The following is a 22,500-nucleotide window of genomic DNA, read 5'->3' as shown; positions in this document are numbered from 1 at the left end:
AATGCGGGACAAGAATGGAAAACTTTTAAAAAGTTTTATGGAGAAAGTTCAAGGGCAGAAAGCCCTCATGGATTTAGAAATTCCTCGCCAGTACCGTTGAAGTGACTACAAATAAGTAATTACAAGCTCACCTTATATCCAGAGAGCTAAATTAAGCTCACCTTATGTCCAGAGGGCTAAATTAAGCTCACCTTATGTCCAGAGAGCTGAATTAAGCTCACCTTATGTCCAGAGAACTAAATTAAGCTCACCTTATGTCCGGAGAACTAAATTAAGCTCACCTTATGTCCAGAGAGCTAAATTAAGCTCACCTTATGTCCAGAGAACTAAATTAAGCTCACCTTATGTCCAGAGAACTAAATTAAGCTCACCTTATGTCCAGAGAGCTAAATTAAGCTCACCTTATGTCCAGAGAACTAAATTAAGCTCACCTTATGTCCAGAGAGCTAAATCAAGCTCACTTCATGTCCAGAGAACTTTCTTTTAAAGTACATTTGGATAAAGACGAGTGTAAATAAGCCTTTCTGAATATTTTCCCATTTTTTTTTCACCTCGTGTTTTCATAGTAAGATGGTTCGTCAGGTTGAGCTCAACGCTCCCCTCCATTCACACCCGCACCCCTCACACACAATAGGTCTTCTCCTCTTCTATTGTGCACAATTCTCATGTCGAAATTGCACAGTGAACCTGCTGAATGTGTGACTATATCTTAACACACATCTCCACAAACCCCTCTCTGTGTTCATAGAGGCTCAACTACTACGAAAAGAGTAACATATATATATATATATATATATATATATATATATATATATATATATATATATATATAGATAGATATAGATATAGATATAGTCGCTTATCTTACAACCCGTGGCTATGAGAGATAAAAACACGAAACCCACATTTTGATTTCAAAAGGAACACCCCAAAAAAATTAAACACATATATTCTTACACGAGAGATTTAATCTTTTCTTATCGTAAGAAGGGAAGGAGGTGATGATAAGCAGGGGAAGTAATAGATTATTTCAGAAAGCTAGAAACGTTGACGCTTTTTATCTTTTTTCGTTTCCTCTGTAAGAAACTTTTTTTTTGTTAGTTTGTCAGGGCGAGTAACGCCAAGGGTACCAACGTAACAAAAACAAAACAACAAAAACAGCTCACATGGGAGGCAACGTCAGAGGAGGCGAGATGCTACAGGCCAAGATGCAAGTCAATAGCTGATCTTTTTTCCCCCCATTTTTTTCCAGTGCGCAGACAACTCCCCCTTTCGCTAATGTTGCGAGAGTCTGAAAAATACTGAGTGAAGGGCGTCAGAAAACTGCGTCCGGTAGTGCAGATGTAGGATCGTGTCGGGAGTGAGGACCTGTTTAGTTGAAGGTTTAATGATTAATCTGTGTAGATGGTGTGAGTTGAGTTTGAGGAGTGTGTGTGTGTGTGTAGACATACAAACAAGTAGATGAAAATGGCTGAAATCCACAACTTTATGGAAACACGAAAGATGTTTCTGTATGTACGGAGGTAAGTGTGGCAAGCTCTGTCAATTCTTTGAACGTAGTTTTCTTCATCATTATCTGGCTATCATACTCGAAACACTGTATAACAATAATGTTTTGAATTTAACACATGCTCAAAATATCAACACACACACACACACACACACACACACACACACACACACACACACACACACAATGCTGCAATTTTTTAAGTCCATGATATAGCCTTGCTAAAGTTGACTGTCACTTGCAACGTAATGACTAGTATACACAGGCTAATTTCACCCATATATATATGAATATATATATATATATATATATATATATACATATATATATATATATATATATATATATATATATATATATATATATATATATATATATATATATATATACACACACACACACACACAATCTTGGGTGAAGAATTGTCTCTGTAGCAAAGACTATAGAAACAAAGACTTTTCTTTTCGTTGGTAAGGGAACGTTTGCTATGAATACGTAAGGTGGTCGGGTCTGCTATCCATCACTGTGGTGTGTGTGGTGGTGGCGGCGGCGGCGGTGATGGTGGGGAAGAGGGAGGGAGGGAGAGAGGAGGGAGAACAGAGATCATCCTGGTGATTGGTGAAGTGTGGTGGGTGAGGGCGTGTGTGTGTGGTGGGTGAGGGCGTGTGGTACAGCTCTGTGGTAGAGCTGTGTGGCCCTTGTCTTTTGTTTTTATTTCCCCAGCAGCGACGGAAATTGGTTGCGATATGTTCTCACAGACCCTCGAATCATCTTGAAAACCTTCAACCTCACTATAAAGTTAGCTAGATATATCTTTATCTTCAGGTACATACACCTATATCAATACTCTATATATGTTAGCAAGATATATCTTTATCTTCAGATACATACACCTATATCAATACTCTATATATGTTAGCAAGATATAGCTTTATCTTCAGATACATACACCTATATCAATACTCTATATATGTTAGCAAGATATAGCTTTATCTTCAGATACATACACCTGTATCTATACTCTATACATGTTAGCTAGATTTATCTTTATCTTCAGATACATACACCTGTATCTATACTCTATCCGTCCTCACAGGTACGTGTCTTAAGACCTCGAATATTTCGGTGTGGAGGAGACACTGATAAGAAGCCCTTGGCACGCGAAGGTGGGGCGATACGGAAGGGCCCTTCAGTCAGTTCATGACGCTCCACAGATTATAATCCCAACCAAGTCAGCGAGCTCTCTATGTCTTCACACGTCCCAGGGATTATCACAGCGCACGTGACGTGTGTGTCAAAAAAAAAAACTCCGACAGAGTTTCGATTTATTATCATTATCATCCCCTCCCCCTCCCCCACCCACCCCCACGCAGAAAAAAAAGGGTCTTAATCTACGTCACTCTGAACACACTTATGTAACCCCAGAGACACTTCAGACACTGCTGCCTGCTGCAATCCTCTAAAAGTCTTCACGAGAGACAGAGAGAGAGAGAGAGAAAAAAAAGGAAACATCATCATCGTAACCCAGTTTTCTGGCGTTTTCCTCCTCTCGTTCCAGGCGAGACAAACACATTATTCCTCCTCCCTCTGGATTATTCTCTCATGACGAACGTATTCGTCGGAGGGGATCCGGTTCTGGGGGTCGTTAAAATCAAGAGACGATCACCTAACGCATTGAGGACAAATAACTTCGTAGGTCATAATAAACAACACGTTATTAGAGCATAGACGAAAACAGAAATCATGAGAAATATATAGAATATCGTATAGAATATAGAATATAGAATATAGAATATCATATTCTTCTACTTACGAGGATATTTTTTTTCTATATGTAGTCACAGACGTATACATAGGTCAAGTACTAGTGGTCTTGCGTATCCCAAGAGTAAAAGAACTGCTTCGCAAAATGTCCCATTTTTAACGTTCGTGAGGATATTCTAATAGGCATTATTCGTTACAAGAAAATAATATTCCGTAAAATTCCAAAAAAAAAAAGAAAAATTCGTGAAGCTAAATGATAAACAGAATATTAACCACAAGAGAATTTTCTTCGTTTCGTAATCATTCTAAAAACTTATCTATCTTCATAATTTCCTTTTTCTTTCTTTCGTAGAAATTCGATGACTGTCAGGGAGAGTGAAGCACGATGTACGCTCCGCCGCGCTGGGTGTCAAACGTTCACACGTCAATACTTGATTAATTCAATTACCAACAAAATACGTGCAGGCGACGGGAGACACATGCCGGCGTGCGCAGATGTCTCTTGCGCAGAGTAGACACGATTGCCATCGCGGTGGGCTCTTAATTTTTTCTTTGCGTGTGTGTGTGTGTGTGTGTGTGTGTGTGTGTGTGTGTGTGTGTGTGTGTGTGTGTGAGTTTAAGAATCGCAATTTTGATCTATATTTTCTGGATGAATTATATCGTATAATTCCTCTCTAGCCCTTTGGTCCCCAATGAAAAATACAGAAAGGCTTAAGACTTCTTGTTTTACGAAATTAAGGCATATCTTATGAGCAGCCAATTCCCAAACATACGATCCACAACTTGACAAAATGAAAAGTAATATATATATATATATATATATATATATATATATATATATATATATATATATATATATATATATATATATATATATATATATATTGAACGACCAACATAACTATTCCTTATCTAAATGATAAGATTTACCGCGATAAAATATCATTATTGCATTATGATATATTCCAAAGCAGATTAAGACCGAAATTCATTTAATATGCCATTCAAAAAGGTAAGATAATATCTCATCTATGTCACGAACCCACAGTGGTTTGGTAAGTCAAGGACCAATTTCATCTTTAATATCCACTCACAGAATAAGTATATGATAAAAAAATAAATGATAATATTAAAAAAAGACGAGAGACACCCATTCTTCAGTTCTTATGACGAGTTTGAAGTGCAGACGAGCTCGTCAGGCAGCTACCACTGGGAAATCATCAGTGGGGGGGTTCAGGGGTTGGCTGTGGCCGACGTGGTGGAATAATGAAAAAGAAATGGTTTTTGTTTTCCATGTGTTAAAAGAAACTCACTCGTGTGATCTTTCGTGAAGTTAAACACTGTTTTGACGCATTTCCCTCCTCTCCTCGTTTTCTATTTTTATCTCTCCGTTTTCTGGTCGTTTTCTTAAAACTGCACTATTTATGACTTACACATTCGTCTACATATAAAGTACCGGGACCTACTTACACACATATATTCAAATTCATAGGGAGAAAATGACACACACACACACACACACACACACACACACACATATACATATATATATATATATATATATATATATATATATATATATAATGTATGTACATACAAGTTTACGGTGAAAAACAATAGTTTATTTCCGTTGTTGTCCGATGAGAATTTAAATCCGGCGAAACATAATGAAAGGTTTGCCACGACTGCATCTGGGCAGTTGGTAAGCCTGACTGCAATGAAGCTTCATATGTGTTGTTGGTTCGGATCAGGGTTCGAATAATCCTCTGGCCGATGCTATACAGTACGTACTAAATTTGGTCATATAAAAAAACATATAGATATGCATCAAACAACTGTCTAATCAAGTTTAAGTGTGTAGGTAAATATAAGGCGAGAAATAGGGAAATAGATATTTTCTATCTTTATTACAGGATATTTAATGACGTGTGTGTGTGTGTGGTAGCACTATGTACTCAGGGATACCAACCAACCGATCGTATCAAGCGAGGACTTAGGAGCAGGAATGCTTGGCTTTCACGAGATCTTTTCGCCAAATCCCAGGAAAAGACTTTTGTCTTTCACTATACGATCAAGAGTAAAGATACTCTCTCTCTCTCTCTCTCTCTCTCTCTCTCTCTCTCTCTCTCTCTCTCTCTCTCTCTCTCTCTCCACACACATATATATCGAGCACACGATTCACAAATCATCGAAAGTGGACACACACACTCACTCATGTACAAAACAAGGTCGGTTGTCCTACATTATAATCTAAAGGAATCATTAACACTCTCACGCACGTACTGATGAATTCAGGGGAAAAGGGGGAAAGGGAGGGGGGTGGGGGCGTTCAACTCCCCAATCTAATCAAGGTAAAACGCGTCCTCTCCTGGCGACATCAAATACACGACCCGGAGGCAGAAATCAAACTTACCTCCGTGGGCTACAGTCACTTTCGGGCCTCCAGTCCACTTTCTCCCTCCTGCGGCAGTTACGTATGAATTTATTCAAAGTGCTCCGGATATCTGAAAGTCATAAAGGAACCTACGGACTGTGACAAGCCAATTACCGACGGAGGGTAGTAATTTAGGTTGAGCTTTGGGAGGTAGGAGGTGTCTTCGGAACACAGTGGGCTGTGGGAGGAGGCTCCGAGATTTGAGAAGGCAGGGCGGGGAGGCGTGTTCCCAACATGAGAAGGAGGAGGAGGAGGAGGAGGAGGAGGAGGAGGAAGAGGAGGAGGAAGAGGAGGAGGCAAACGACGGATGAATGAGTCTCGTGAGTTATATAACGAAGAAAGAAAACTATAAAAACTGAAGGGATGTCTTGGATACATGGGGATTTTCATAACTTTCTCTATTGTTGTTGAAGGATGAAAACTGTCTGATACCTACAGTCTATATTCATACTTTCGGGTAAAGTGGTCGAACTGGTTTACCCGACTGACTGACGGAATTTTACGAAGCGTTAAGATTCGTTGTGTATTATTTCGGCATCTTTGGCTTCATCGATGGTTCTTTTCCTTATCTATCTTTCTACTTAGGGTCAACCCTCGCTTAAGGACCTTCGTCTGTGCCTGAGAGCCTTCAACCAGTAAAAGAAGAATCAGAAACAGCTATGAGAAATACACAAGCATTGCCGCTTCTGGAGTCAGGGGAAAGTAATTTGTATATACATTATTTTTTTTAGGTAAAATCTTTCAGATGATAAAAGAAATTTTACTGAACACTTTCTTAAAAGATCAGATATATAAGATGATGAATCGGTAAGTACAGAGGAATACAGTGAAACCCAAGTGGTTACAGCAAATCCTTTATGCATCACGGAATGATGAAACTACCAGTTCAACGACTGACAAATCCATTTACATGAACGATGTTTTGATAATCTAGATTAAAGACCAATTTTCCCTCCAGGAAGAGTTCAAGATTTGATACCTCGGGACATGAGTAACGTGGTGTTGAGATGCATGAACTGTGTGCGCGCAGCCAATAATTCAGCTTTTATACAACACCTGATTTAGTCCCCGTCGGCCAGAACTTCTCTTCTGACAAGCTTTACGAAAAATAACTTTTGAGATAAGGAAAAAAAAATGAAATTACGCGGGAATCACACGGTAACTCGTCAGAAAGTTTGACGTTCGCAAATTTAGAAATAGGAAAATTTGCATACGAGTCTTCATTTCAGCCGCACACACACACACACACACACACACACACACACACACACACACACACAGCATACAATATTCTAAGCTGATGCGTGATACAAGAGAGTGGTCAAAAGACGGGAACTAAAACTCCTTAAACATTACAAACATGTAATTACACTCACATTGACCTCCGCTGCGTAATGGTCAGCTTTACTGATCATTAGTCAGCGCAGGCTAGCCCGAGGAACCGGGGCCTACGTGGTGGTTCGTTTCTGGAGCGCGACAGTCGAATCACACCCAACCCAGGTGTTCGTCCACCCCTCTGGGCTGGTCGCAGATGGGAACCCGGCTTAATACGATTCAGGTTAGCGAGAGGTATTGGAGTGAGGTAGGTGCATGTAGGAGGGTGGGTTGGATGAGGTCAGTTAGAGAGAGAGAGAGAGAGAGAGAGAGAGAGAGAGAGAGAGAGAGAGAGAGAGAGAGAGAGAGAGAGAGCGGAGGGAGAACTTCAACACAAAGTTGCTACTAATTAAAAGTTCCTGTAAAAGATATTATCACAGAAGAAAGTTTATTCCTGTTTAAGGAAGGACTTTTGAATATCACATTTTCAAAAGATTTTCGCTTTGAATATAACCCCAAACCAAGTGATGTATTTTTATATTATATTTAAGGAGAAAATAAAATCCTAGAATTATAATTCTGTCTGAGTATATTTCGGTCATAAATGTGGTGTATTTTTCCTTTAATTGGTTTTACAGTTTCCTGGAGTATGTATATATATATATATATATATATATATATATATATATATATATATATATATATATATATATATATATACACACGTTAATAACAAGGCTTCACAAAATATGTACATCAAAAAAGCAGCTTTTTAAATCATACGTAAAGTTATATGTCTCTCTCCCCCTATATCATCCTCCTTGTGCTCTCCATCTTCCTTCGTTCCTCCCTCACGTAAGCTTGAGACAAGAGGAGCGAGTCTGCAAAAATAAACCAAAAACTCGACCATAACTCGCCCGGTCTACCACAACGCTTATGTACGATGTTGTATACATGTAAACAGCCCGCCAAGCTCTGAGAAATAGCAGACTGCTTTACGATCGCGGAGGGAAACACTAAGCACTGAAATATTTATTGGAAGCGAGGCGGGCAAAGCGGTAAATCAGATGCTGAAAATACCGACCTGAAACGTAGTTCTGACTGTCAAAGGACTCGAAGGTTTTGTGTTTACGGCCTGAAGATCCATTTCTATACTAAACTGCTCTATGCAATGGTGAGTATATATGCCTATGTCTATATCCATCTATCTATCTACTTTACTAAACAGCTCTATGCAATGGTGAGTATATATGCCTATGTCTATATCCATCTATCTATCTACTTTACTAAACTGCTCTATGCAATAATGAGTATATATTCCTACATCTATATCCATCTATCTATCTATCTATCTATGTAACTATCTATAATCATGCAGGATGTCTACAGGACTAGTTTTCAAAACTTTAAGTATATTCGATTTTTGATATTGTAAAACATTTACATCCGAACCGTAGTAAAACATTTACATGTGCACCTCTGTAAAACTGTGAATCACATGATGATCGTGTATATTCTCTGTAATACCTGCTTGTTACATACATAATTACCATGCAAGTATATAAGCCATTACCTTAATTACAGAATCTAATCGCAGTAAAGAGGTGAAATGATTCTGTGTTCTGGGGAGAGGATAGTGACGAACTGAATATCGTTCCCTTGCTGAATATTCTGTGTAATACGCCCCATAGGGCGTATTTTCAGGAGCCAAAAAAATACGCACTGTCACCTGGGTTAGTTGCAAGCCAACTCACCAGATGTCCTTTGCATAAATGGGTAAGGGATTATCCTCAACCAAACTCACTGACAAAACCTTATGGTCGGAAATCCTTTATCAACATTAAGTAACATCATGTAGACAACACCTCCACCCCTTCTTCCTTTTGTGATGTTCTTGGGATATTCGAAGCTGACACCACTGTCGCTCTCGTTTAACATTCACAGTACAAAATCATGTTTTAAAACTCGATTCCCCATTTCCTATCATCTGGCTCGAAACCTGGGGGTTCGCAATACCGTGTGAATTCTTCATCAGGAGTAGACCCTGTACTTACAGTATCGGAATCTAGGATCCCCTTTGATGTACCAGGGATTCCGTGATAGAGGATGTGAAATCTTAATCTGCTTTTGCCAGTGGAACGCGATTCGAGTGGAGTGGTTTGTTCACAACTGGGTGACCCCAACGGGCTAAAAGGAAGATTGTTTCATGTGCAGTAAAAATCACACGCACACACAAACACACAGACACACACACACACACACACACACATACACTCTCTCTCTCTCTCTCTCTCTCTCTCTCTCTCTCTCTCTCTCTCTCTCTCTCTCCCTTCGTAAAATGTTCACCCCAAAATTTCAAATAGCCCTGGGGGTCGTTGGGGGGAGTGGGGGGCGGTGGGGTGAGGGGGAGGGGGGGGATTGATTAATTGTTTTTCACGGTGAGGGCAAATGACCTGTCTATTCAGGTGTGGCTTTGTTCATTAACATCTAAACGCCGGAAACAAATGATTATCGTCCAGTATTGACCCAGTGGCCCACTCCTTCTTAACCCAGCCCACTTCCCTCCCTCCCTCCCTGCTTCCCTTCCCTCCCTCCCTATCTCTTTCCCTTCCCTCCCTCCCTATCTCTTTCCCTTCCCTCCCTCCCTATCTCTTTCCCTTCCCTCCCTCCCTCCACAGCAGTGGATGTTGAGGGATGTATCTAAGTTTGTTTTATAAGCACTTATGATGACACTACTAATTCTAAATAGCTTTTTTTGTAGTTTGGACGAACATTTCAGTCGTTCTCTCTCTCTCTCTCTCTCTCTCTCTCTCTCTCTCTCTCTCTCTCTCTCTCTCTCTCTCTCCCTAATTCACTAGCTAGTAATACAAATTTCGACCTACGTAATTTGGAGCTTTTTTTTTTCTAGGATCGTGTAATCACTCGTTTCCATACGGTCGCCGGTCGGTTGGGCAGATCAAAAGAGGATCATTTTGGTCGCCCGGTTCATCTGGCAGTAATGACCGCCCTCAATAGATGGCAGCACCATACAAACGTACCGGTACCGTATGTCCTTAGTAAGCATCGTACCCGGGCATTACCTAAATCAAAATTTGGCCTTTTTCAAAACATTTCCTTAAACTGAGTAAGTTTTTGGTCTCGCAAGTGCACTGTATTCTTGCAGGATTTATTTCAAACGTTCTTTTACTTACCGATATGTATGTTCAGCGATCTAAAACAAATTTCACAACCTTTACTTGAGCTGACACGGAGAAACTGCTGTTGTAGAGCCAATTCTCTCTCCCATAATCGCCCAATTCGACGAAATAAAACATTTACTACAAGGAACTTTCTTCACCCCCTTTGCGCTCCCTGCCATTGACCAACCTCACCCACCGTTTTCTATCAGCTTCTTTTTCCATCCCTTTCATCTTGGCTATAATGAACCTATGTTCGCTACAGTGTCTTCAAAGGCTCCCCCACCCAGCCACCTGAGTAACTTAAGGCTTCTTCGTGGTAGAACCTGTGAGAGAGTGGGGACATTTTTAATATCTTTTCCTCGCAGACCTTCACGGCTGGTCAATATACTGTGTTTGCAATATATATATATATATATATATATATATATATATATATATATATATATATATATATATATATATATATATATATATATATATATATATATACACACACACACAAAAAGTGTGAGGCATTAAAAGGCCTTGCAATAATTGGCAAAAGGTAAAGATCAAGAAACGAAAATGTCTCTGTGTAACTCTTCGCCAATACGTAAATTATCAACTGAATCACTGAATGCTCTTAAAAAAAGACACATTACAAGACCGGATCATATATTCACTGCTCACGTGTGAATCTTTTTTTTTTTTCCTCCCTTCCCAGCTCAACATCAAGGTTACATACCTTTTGATACCTGTGTGTGGAAATTAATTTCTTATCGCACTCCATCCAGGAAATGCTTGCCTCAAACGTTATGAGACCATTTTATATTCAATATTTGGGTTGAATCCACTATTTTCCCCAGCGGTGGCTGTTTTTGCCTGATAGTCGAAATCGTCTCAGTGATATAACGATTATATCAACTTGTGTTAAGGATAAAGTTACAGTACAGATATATATATATATATATATACATATATATATATATATATATATATATATATATATATATATATATATATATATATATATATATAGATGGATAGATGAATAGATAGATAGATATAGATCGATGGATAGATAGTTAGGTACATGCATGCATACATACATACATAGACATAGATAAATAGGTAAATAGAGAGAGAGAGAGACAGACAGATAGATAGATAGACAGACGGATAGTTCAATGAACGCCCACGTCCACAGAACATACAATACCCCACCTGACAATAGGATTCGAACCGCTATCAATCTGTGTGGGTGGTGGGGACGGTGGGGTAAGCTTGGAGAGAGAGAGAGAGAGAGAGAGGGAGAGAGAGAGAGAGAGAGAGAGAGAGAGAGAGAGAGAGAGAGAGAGAGAGAGAGAGAGAGAGAGAGAGAGAGAATGGTATCTAAGACATTAAGGTGAATACATTTCCGTCTCTTTTCTTGACGTAAATGACCGAAACCAAACCTGGGGTCCTCAAATCCTTGCCCCCCTCCCCGTCTACTGTGTCTAGAGCGATATCTCTTCCATAATCTCTCTCTCTCTCTCTCTCTCTCTCTCTCTCTCTCTCTCTCTCTCTCTCTCTCTCTCTCTCTCTATTCATTCCCAGCCACAAGAGAATTCACTTACCTGCCTGGCTTGACCGAGTGGGTGAATATATCCATGAAAGAGAAAAACAGAAAACCACACCAGCTCTGTGTGTGTGTGTGTGTGTGTGTGTGTGTGTGTGTGTGTGTGTGTGTGTGTGATTACATCTCATCTATCCCTTGTGGTGATCCTCTGTCCTCTCTTATCTCATTACGCGAATGATAACATAACAGTGGAAGTCACTTTGGCGACACGGGAGAAAACACAGCGCCCCATCCACGGCCAAACGGAGGGACGGAGGGAGGGTGAGAAGGAGGAGGAGGAGAAGGAGGAGAAGAGGAGAAGGAGAGGAAGGAGAAGAAAGAGGAGGAGGAGGAAAGAGGAGGAGGAGGAGGAGGGGGGGGGGAAGAGGAGGAGGAAGAAGAAAAGGAATGAAGTTCGACTATTGGCGGAAAAGGGGGTGGGTCGACATGCACCCGTGATGTGTGTGTGTGTGTGTGTGTGTGTGTGTGGATATACACACTCCGTAGCCAAAGCCAGGTTACCCATTTATCGACCACACTCAAGGATGAGGATGAACAGCTAAGTTGACTGTGGGCCGACTGCAGCGCCTAGGATCAGAACGCGAGCGGACCCGTGCATGCATCGTAGTCGGCAATGCTAACGCCATATGAACATGCATACGCGAACAGAGACACAGACAGACACAAACACATACTGACAACTAAAAACAAACACACAGACACAGACACAGGCAGACAGACAGACAGACAGACAGACAGACAGACACACACACACACACACACACACACACACACACACACACACACACACACACACATACACGTATAAAATACATATGAATGTATACATACACAGAGAAGCATATACAAATTCAGACGAGGACATAAACAAACACGCACGCAAACACACGCCCCAGAGCAGCCTTTATAGAGAACCACATAACCAAACACCACCGAATTAAACCCATCCATCTGGCACTCTGTTAACAAGATCATCACGTCAACCAATACCCGGGCATCGAACTGGGGTCCATCGTTATACCTACCTAACTACACACACACACACACACACATATGGCCAAGACATAATCACAACTACAGACATATAAACATAGAAATGCCTTTATATATGTAAATATATATATATATATATATATATATATATATATATATATATATATATATATATATATATATATATATATATGTAAATATATATATGCTTATAATTACGTATGCAGATGGGCTGTGATGCACGGGGCTAAGAAACCTGTGAGAACCAGATGTCTGGCTCACTGTCGACACTGCAGCAGTGAGATAAATTATCTGTGAGGTAAAGCCAACTCGATGTCTCGTCCTTGTCACTGTTATCTCACGGTGGGACAGACAGGCTGGCCCTTATCACTGCTACTTGGCAAATAGTTTTTCTTATCGCTGTCATTGGAGGAAGCGTATGAGAGCTGTCTGTTCCAACGGCGTCTTAGCACAAGTGTGGGGTATGATTACAAATGTAATTAGTCTCCCTTGTACTGTCGTCCGTGGGTGTACTGTAATGCCAGTAATGTCATGTTATATTAGGCCGGTTGACGGCTACATCTTCTTGTGGGTTAGGGTGTCGATGTGGGAAGGTATGTGTAGGTGTTTGTGTGTGTTGAAATGGATGCTAACCCATCACACTGTATGGTGTCAGATATTATAATCTATCATATAGTTAATTGATGTATGATGTCACGTATGGTAATCTATCACATAGTTAATCGTTCTCTATTGCCATGTATGATAATGTATCATATGGCTAATTGTTGTATGTTGTTATGTATGACAATCTATCACATTGATAATTGTTGTACGTTGTCATGTATGATAATCTATCATATAGCTAACTGTTGTATGTCGTCATGTACAATAATCCATCACATAGCTGCTCGTGGTGTTGCATAGCTAACAAATGGTCACTTTTCACGGTACCGGGGTTATTCATTTATTCATACGTCTGTTTATTGTTATGCCTTGCTGTATGTATGTCTGTGTATGATAATATACGGACGTATGTAAATATACATGATTCGCCTTTCTCTTTTTTACGAACCTGACTGTTCTGTATTGCTATCTGTCTACACAAGGGTATGTGCAATTCAATGATATTTGCTCTGTGCCACGGTGTGTAATAGCTTTTTCTATGTGTATATTCATGTGTAGTCCCGCGAGGTTGTGAACATTTTGATGGGGCGCGTGTGAAAACTTGTGAATGTTTACATCAGTCACAGAAGAAGAAGAAGAAGAAGAAGAACAAGAAGAAGAACAAGAAGAAGAAGAAGAAGAGAGAGAGAGAGAGAGAGAGAGAGAGAGAGAGAGAGAGAGAGAGAGAGAGAGAGAGAGAGAGAGAGAGAGAGAGAGAGAGAGAGAGCAGACAGACAGACAGACAGACAGAGAGAAAGGAGGATTTGATAACAGCGTCATGTACAACAAGAGATATGAGACCTGAATCAAGATTCGAAGCATCTAGGATGATTCTATGACTCAAGGGTACGATCCGAAGATGAAAAGCTGAAGAACACGTTTGGGAAAAATTAGGGGGAAAGTTCTTTCCAAGGATCGCCTTTCACCTGGAATTACTTGTAAGTGTGGAAGGAAAGAACGACACGTCTGAAACAGCCTGGGTTATAAAGTTAGAGGAAGGAAACGTATTTGAAGAGAAAGAGAGACACACAAAAGATGTCACGATGAAAGATAAGGATTATCACCAAGAGACATGGAGATATATGAGAGATGATCGCTACAAACGAAAGGCGGAAGGTGGAACATATTTCAGATGGTTCAAGACAACCTGGCGTGATGCCAGTGAGACATATCACGAGGCGAAAAGGGAGCTAAAACCAGATAGGAGTAAAGGAAGAGACACACTTGCCAGCGCACACACTGCTGACGTACATACTGACGTCGTACACACAAGCTGGCGTACACAACCACTCACACGTAAACATTACTGGCGAACGCACTAATGGCTAGCACACTAATGGCGAATCACACTCCTGGCGCACATACTCCTGGCGTTCAGAACCACTACGCTGATAAACAAAAGAAAAAAACTCACCGAATGCTATCACAAATGGTATTGTGAACGAGGTCGTTCGAGGGGGGGTTCAAGAAGGACACCCCCAACACCCACCTTCCCAATCTCTTTGAGAGCACGAATGACCAAGGCAAGAGGAGGCCATGAGTCATCGTATAAAGGTGATTGTCCCAGTATGAAGAAGAAGGAGTTGGACGTGTTTACCGGTAAGCTCGGGGTAAAGTCATTTCTGCTGCTCTCACTTGTCCAAGACAAAAAGAAAATATCAGTGTCTGATTTTGAGGGGAATATATATATATATATATATATATATATATATATATATATATATATATATATATATATATATATATAGCGTAAATACGATGGCCTCGATTAGGGCATTCCCAAGCTCCTGCTGTCTCAGCTAGCATTAAAAATGCCATCACCAGACCGCTAAGCGGTGTACTTAAGATTACAATTGCATGCTGTAGTCTCCTCTCTTCCCCAAGTCTGCCTTCGTTGCTCCTGAATTCAAAAATCATTTATATTCTCGCCGAAAATAAAGGAAATGAAAATGTTCTGAGGCATTAGGGAGGAAGGGGGAGCCTCCCCCCAAGAAACAGCAATGGCATAAAGTGGAAACAATGCATCATACATTTGCTTCCCTCATACATTTCGAAAACTGCTCCCAGCTGGGGATGTATGAAGGGAGAAAGAGCAATGGGAAAGACTTCTGTTTTTTCATTTTTCATCTCTCTTTCTTCTTTTTAGCTCTTTATTTCAACGACAGATGCATAGAATTTTGATACTACACCATCATGAGGGGATATAAACATTATGTTACAAATGATATCTTTTTTCCACACTTTTTTTGACGTTTCCCGAGTTAGCGAGGTAGCGCCGAGAACAGACGAAGAGAGGACGCATCCTCTCTCACACCCATTCTCTAGCTGTCGTGTGTGACGCACCGAAACGACGAATCATTATCTAACAACACATTTCATCTATCTAAGAGCTTTCAAGCGACAGTGTTACATTATGATCTGTCCTTGTGATAGCTGCATAAAGAAACGCCGATACCAGATCACCAAGAGGTGAAGTCAATCATGAACTACGTGATTAACACGGAATTTCACTTTGTATTCATCAACGTGACACCGTTCCAGCTATTTCCAAAACAGTAATGTGAAGTCCTGAAGTCAAATTTGTTCTTTCTTTTTTCGTTTGGTTCTCTTGGAGAAGGAGGAAAGGAGGAGGAGGAGGGGGAGAACTGTTTTTCTTGCGGGGTGAGGGTGGGAGAGAAAACTTGAGAGTATTATAAGTACGTAATTGTATGACAACACAGGGTGACGTAGGGAGACAAACGGACTCCTGGCGCGGGGACACCAAACTCAGGGATTTGGATCGGAGTTCTTGGAGGTGGGGTGGAACGCAACCCCGGAGGCGAGTGAGTGAGAAAAAAATAATTATCTCTCAGAACGACGGTATACGACCTTTGGGCACGACGCTACGATCCTTGAGTGCAATAGTGCGAACTTTAAGCACTAATGTGTTAGCATCACATAAACCCTGAATTATATATGACACACACACACATACACACAAACACACACAGACACACACACACACACACACACACACACACACACACACACACACACACACGTACATGAGAGAGAGAGAGAGAGAGAGAGAGAGAGAGAGAGAGAGAGAGAGAGAGAGAGAGAGAGAGAGAGAGAGAGAGGTGAGACAGGACGACATAAAGAGTAAATCGTGAAAGGTATCCGAGCCTGAATGATTTCTGAGTTGACGTAGGTTGGGGGGGGAAACAGGATTTCAGTATCTGTTTATGAGAGCGGAAGATATCAGGACCTCACGTACACGATGGAAAAAAAAAAAAGAAAAACGCTTTTCTGCTTTGCATTGGACGTGTCTTCCTAACCTGCCTTACCTCACAGGCATTTAGCAACAGCCACCTTAGGAGTAACATGATCACGACCCTATAGATGGTTGACAAGGCTACGTACGGTGCAACACACGACCATTACAGACACCCTGAACTATGGATCGAGTGAGGACGACCGATTATGCTTATTTCGCCATTCATCCATCACCGGCTCCATTATCAATGCAGATTTCGTAATGCAATTTATCCGTTAATGTTGATGAAACATTGCATGGCAGATGGCTAATGAATCCTGCCTCCCGAATCATGATAAATGTTGCTGGCTCCTACTGGCAAACCAGGCAAGAGCACTCTGTATCTCTTCTTCAGTTGATCACAGCGATTCAGAGGAGAGTTTGATTCCCTTTCAGAGATCACTGTTATAATCTATCATTTCATAACTTGTGGTCTTTCGTGAGGTGATGCAACTTTCAGTGGAGGGAACACATCTTCGATTCTTGTCATGGACGGTGCATTTCTCCACACTGGGAGAGTAAATAGGGAGGGAACACACACACCCTCCTCCTTGTTATGGACGGTGCATTACTCCACACTGGGAGGGTAAATAGGGAGGGAACACACACACACCCTCCTCCTTGTTATGGACGGTGCATTTCTCCACAGTGGGAGGGTAGGGAGGGAGGAAACACACCCTTACCTCATCCTTGTTATGGATTGTACGTTTCTCCACCTTGGGAGGGGAGGTACCATCGTATATCAGCATTGTCAACCGGACTCCTCCTGCGCAAGGCATTACAACACAAGTTAAAAATCATCTCTGACAAGGCTGTTGACAGAAGAGAGTACAGTTACGTCTGGGGGAAGTCCTTACTTCCAAACAGTCCATCCTATCCCTGCTACAGAGTACAGCGCACCCTTGGAGCTGCAGGTGATGAATAATCAAAGAAAAATAAATCTAAAGAAACGAAAGTCATATCAGGCACTGTTGTGGAATCACGAAATTTGAGTATAATAATCTTTTAATAGATTATGTTAAATAAAGTTCTGATGTGTGTTCCTTTAAAATAAAGATGGAAAAGAGGCATTTCCCCTGTGGAACGCTTGGCCACTGGATTAAGAACGTATTCCAAAAACTAACTTTCAGAATCGGGAATTTAATCCCGTCCCTGATGAAGGAATTACCCAGAATATTCGTGGCAAGTTACTAAGGAATCACCACTGGCGGAGGGTAGCGTTAGCGAATTACCTGGCTAATCAATGGCCAAGGAAGTCATCCCGCTTAATGAAAGCCTAAAGGTAATGATATCTGGCTTAATATATAGGTCCAAAGTATCTTATCTGGCTTGGTAAATGCCCAAGGAATCTATCTGGCTAAACTAATGGCAAGGGAGATTATCTACATTAACAGACGTTTATATAGATCATCTGATCTTGATTCATGAGAACGTTCTTCTCATTCTTTTCTTTAGGGATGAGTGGAATTAGACATGTGTTCTTGATCCACTTGCTTCAAACATCACGATATCAAATCAGCTTCCGAGAACAGAGACAGACGGTTCCCTCATCTATTGCTGAATCCAGATTGATCTATGAGGAAACTGTTACAACAACAAATGAGAAATGAACGTTTTTATTCTCAAGAAATTTGTGATATTAGTAGCGTCATTTGATTCATATATATATATATATATATATATATATATATATATATATATATATATATATATATATATATATACATATGTATATATATATATATATATATATATATATATATATATATATATATATATATATATATATATATATACATATGTATATATATATATATATATATATATATATATATATATATATATATATATATATATATATATATATATATATATATATATATATATATATATGATAATGAACTTCACCAGCAAGGAATCGAACCCTTTACCATTTGTGTGGAAGGTGGGTACACTAACAGCTAGGATATGCTACCACACCAGTGGTAGAGGGTTCGAATCCTTGTTGTTGGAGGGCATTACGTATTCTATGAAAAAGCGCGCTTACTGCACTATTATCGTGTGTATATACATACTTCTCTCTATTCTCTCTCTCTCTCTCTCTCTCTCTCTCTCTCTCTCTCTCTCTCTCTCTCTCTCTCTCTCTCTCCCTTCCCTTGAGGCTGCTCTAGGCACGCATACACGCTAGCCCTAAATTAGAACTCGCAAGAAAATTACATTTCACTATCTGCAGTACGTAGGCATATGGAGGAAACCCTAGTCTCTCTCTCTCTCTCTCTCTCTCTCTCTCTCTCTCTCTCTCTCTCTCTCTCTCTCTCTCTCTCTCTCAGTCAATTACGGAAGTGGACTAGACCAACTCATACTGCAAGACAGACAGATAGATAAATAGATAGATTGAGAGAGAGAGAGAGAGAGAGAGAGAGAGAGAGAGAGAGAGAGAGAGAGAGAGAGAGAGAGAGAGAGAGAGAGAGAGAGAGAGAGAGATCCATAAACGCAACAGCTACCGTCACTGCTCTGAATCAGCAGTTTCGAGGGGGGGGAGGGGATGATCGCATCACACCAGTTCTCATAACCGGAGAGCACTGTGTGTGTGTGTGTGTGTGTGTGTGTGTGTGAGTTTCCCCTCTGCTGCGCTGACACTGTCCCCGGCACGGCATAAATGACCTATCTCTACATATTCATATACATATACATATATATATATATATATATATATATATATATATATATATATATATATATATGTATATACATATATGCGAATGAATAAAGGCAGACAGTATGAATTATGTACATGTGTATATATGTATATGTCTGTGTGTGTATATATATGTATACATTGAGATGTATATATATGTATATATGCGTGTGTGGACGTGTATATATATACATGTGTATGTGGGTGGGTTGGGCCATTCTTTCGTCTGTTTCCTTGCGCTACCTCGCTAACGCGGGAGACAGCGACAAAGCAAAATAATAATGATAATAATAATAATAATAATAATAAAAATAATAATATATATGAGGATTGGGAGGGATAGGAGGGCCGTGCAGCGACTGGGAGTCTATTGCACGATCAATGAAGCGCTCAAGGAGATCGAAGCTTCGAAACTCCTAAATGACCAAAACTTCGAAGTCGAAAATGACCGAAGCCTCGAAGTCAGGTTCAAGGCTGGCCGAAGAAGAGATAAATAATCATAGAACTAACCACAAACACACTTTTCCTCTTCTAAAATCGTGCTGTATATACACCAATAACTAGACTCTATAAAAGAGAGAGAGAGAGAGAGAGAGAGAGAGAGAGAGAGAGAGAGAGAGAGAGAGAGAGAGAGAGAGAGAGAGAGAGAAGACAAGAAATGAAATATAAAATGGACCAAAAGCGAACAACATAAAACCTGCGTTTGAGAGCTATTGATAGAAGCTCGCGCTCTCTCTATACACGAAAAATGAACTCTACAAATATTGTAATCGCTTACCGTCCGCTGGTCAGGCAGTCGGAATTGCAAAGTTGGATTTCATTCACCTTTTCCTGAAGTATTTACTTTTACCCAGGTACAACTGTTCACAACATAGGATAGATGACTATGTATTTACTTTTTACCCGGGTACAACCATTCACAACACAGGACAGACGTCGATGTATTTACTTTTACCCCAGCTACAACTATTTACAACACAGGATAGACGACGATGTATTTACTTTTACCCCAGCTACAACTGTTCACAACACAGGACAGACGACGATGTATTTACTTTTCCCCCAGCTACAACTATTCACAACACGGTGACAGCAGTTCACAACCTGGGATAGAAGGCGAGGCGATGAAATCATTTTTTCTCCTCCTTTCTTAGTTGATTAATAAAGATTAATGAAATGTATTTCATTGAAGCTACTCTCCTTATTATTATCATTATTATTATTATTATTATTATTATTATTATCATTATTATTATTATCATTATTATTATTATTATTATTATTATTTTCTTTTCCATAGGCTTTTATTTCACGGCCGCACATCACCACAGGACACGTAAAAATTGTTTTCATGCATACATATGCATATATAAATGCATATGTAAAACTTTTGCCAAAAGCAAAAACAATTTTACCATGCTTTCCTGTTAAAAGCAAAAACTATATGACCCCCCCTTCACATAAAATGACAAACACACACACACACACACACACACACACACACACACACACACACACACACACACGTCTCTCTCTCTCTCTCTCTCTCTCTCTCTCTCTCTCTCTATATATATATATATATATATATATATATATATATATATATATATATATATATATATATATATATATATATATATATCAACAAGCACAAGAATGCACAGATACAGATGCCACTTCTCAGGAAAGGTCGAATCAATCAAGTGAAAAATAAAAATAACTTGAAGATAATCCCTTGTCGCTTCCATTACTGCAAGCTCTTTGCAATACCTGGTCTTGAAAATACTGTTCATATACGTCTCCACGGGGGCATAGAGACGATACAGACCAGCATATGAAATGGAATGTACGGATATGCGTTCACACTGTGACATGCTCCTGTTGCCCCAGAGGATAAGAAGAATTCAAAAGATATTTGTGACGAGTGAAAGAAATAAGAAAATAGAAGAAGAGAAAATAAATGAAGGATCTATATAACGAAAATCTTACCCAGCGTTCATCGGAGAGGCAGACAAGATGTAAAGACTAATTTCAAAACACATATTTCTGTACATATGTGCTGTATTATTCTTTACATGTATCCAGGTATTGGGATATTCCATATGATATAAAGTTTTGTATAAAAACTTTAGAAATAATTCCTTTGGGACAAGTTTGAAATACTTGAGTTAGCACCAAGAAACTTCGATTCGTGGATATGTGAAAAATGATTATTCACCTATCTAATTATTTGAATTATCCGAGCCAGTTTCCATAGGCTTCTTGCACAATTTGCTGTTTGAGACGGTGATTTTATGAATAAATCGAATCATTCAAAAAGCATTTTGATTTATCATACAGTATTCCCGTGTTTTACATAGAAGTTATATGGAGCGGACACATCCTATAGCTTAAGATCAAACCTTCTTCCTACCATATGATATAGATCATAGAGGATCAGTCACTATGACATCACAAAACATCATGATAGAGTGACAGAGTTCGACTCTGTGATCTCTCTCTCTCTCTCTCCCCCCAACTCAAATTTTCAGGACGAACCTTCCCTGATAACCTGTATGGACGTGGGTAAAAAAAAAAAAGGCATATAAACTCAATATAAAATCTTTTTTCTCCTCTGGCCTTTGAGGGTTTATAGAATTTTTTTTGAGAGAACGTAGATCATTCTGGTTTCCAATATCATATCTATTTCTTCCACTCAGGGTAGAAGTATCATGATGGTAAACGCACTGTCAAAATTACGCTGAAATAAATGAACCTTCTCGTATGCTACACCCGGCAGACACTGAGTATCCTAATGGTATCTTTCCCTCGCCATTCGCGAGGACTACCGTCCCTCGAAAGACGAAAACACCACTCATATGGTAGTGTCGTTTGTTAATTATCGGAATAATTCAGGTGAGAGGCGCTACCTTGGGTCCATCTGCTTGCAGCTGAAGCACAGAGAGAGAGAGAGAGAGAGAGAGAGAGAGAGAGAGAGAGAGAGAGAGAGAGAGAGAGAGAGAGAGAGAGAGAGAGGACCACTCCAAAGAGAGTCCATCCTTTCCCTGCTG

This window comes from Panulirus ornatus, chromosome 19, assembly GCF_036320965.1.
Source record: "Panulirus ornatus isolate Po-2019 chromosome 19, ASM3632096v1, whole genome shotgun sequence".
Taxonomy (NCBI): domain Eukaryota; kingdom Metazoa; phylum Arthropoda; class Malacostraca; order Decapoda; family Palinuridae; genus Panulirus; species Panulirus ornatus.
The sequence above is the reverse complement of the archived record's forward strand: the minus strand, read 5'-3'. Positions refer to the sequence as shown.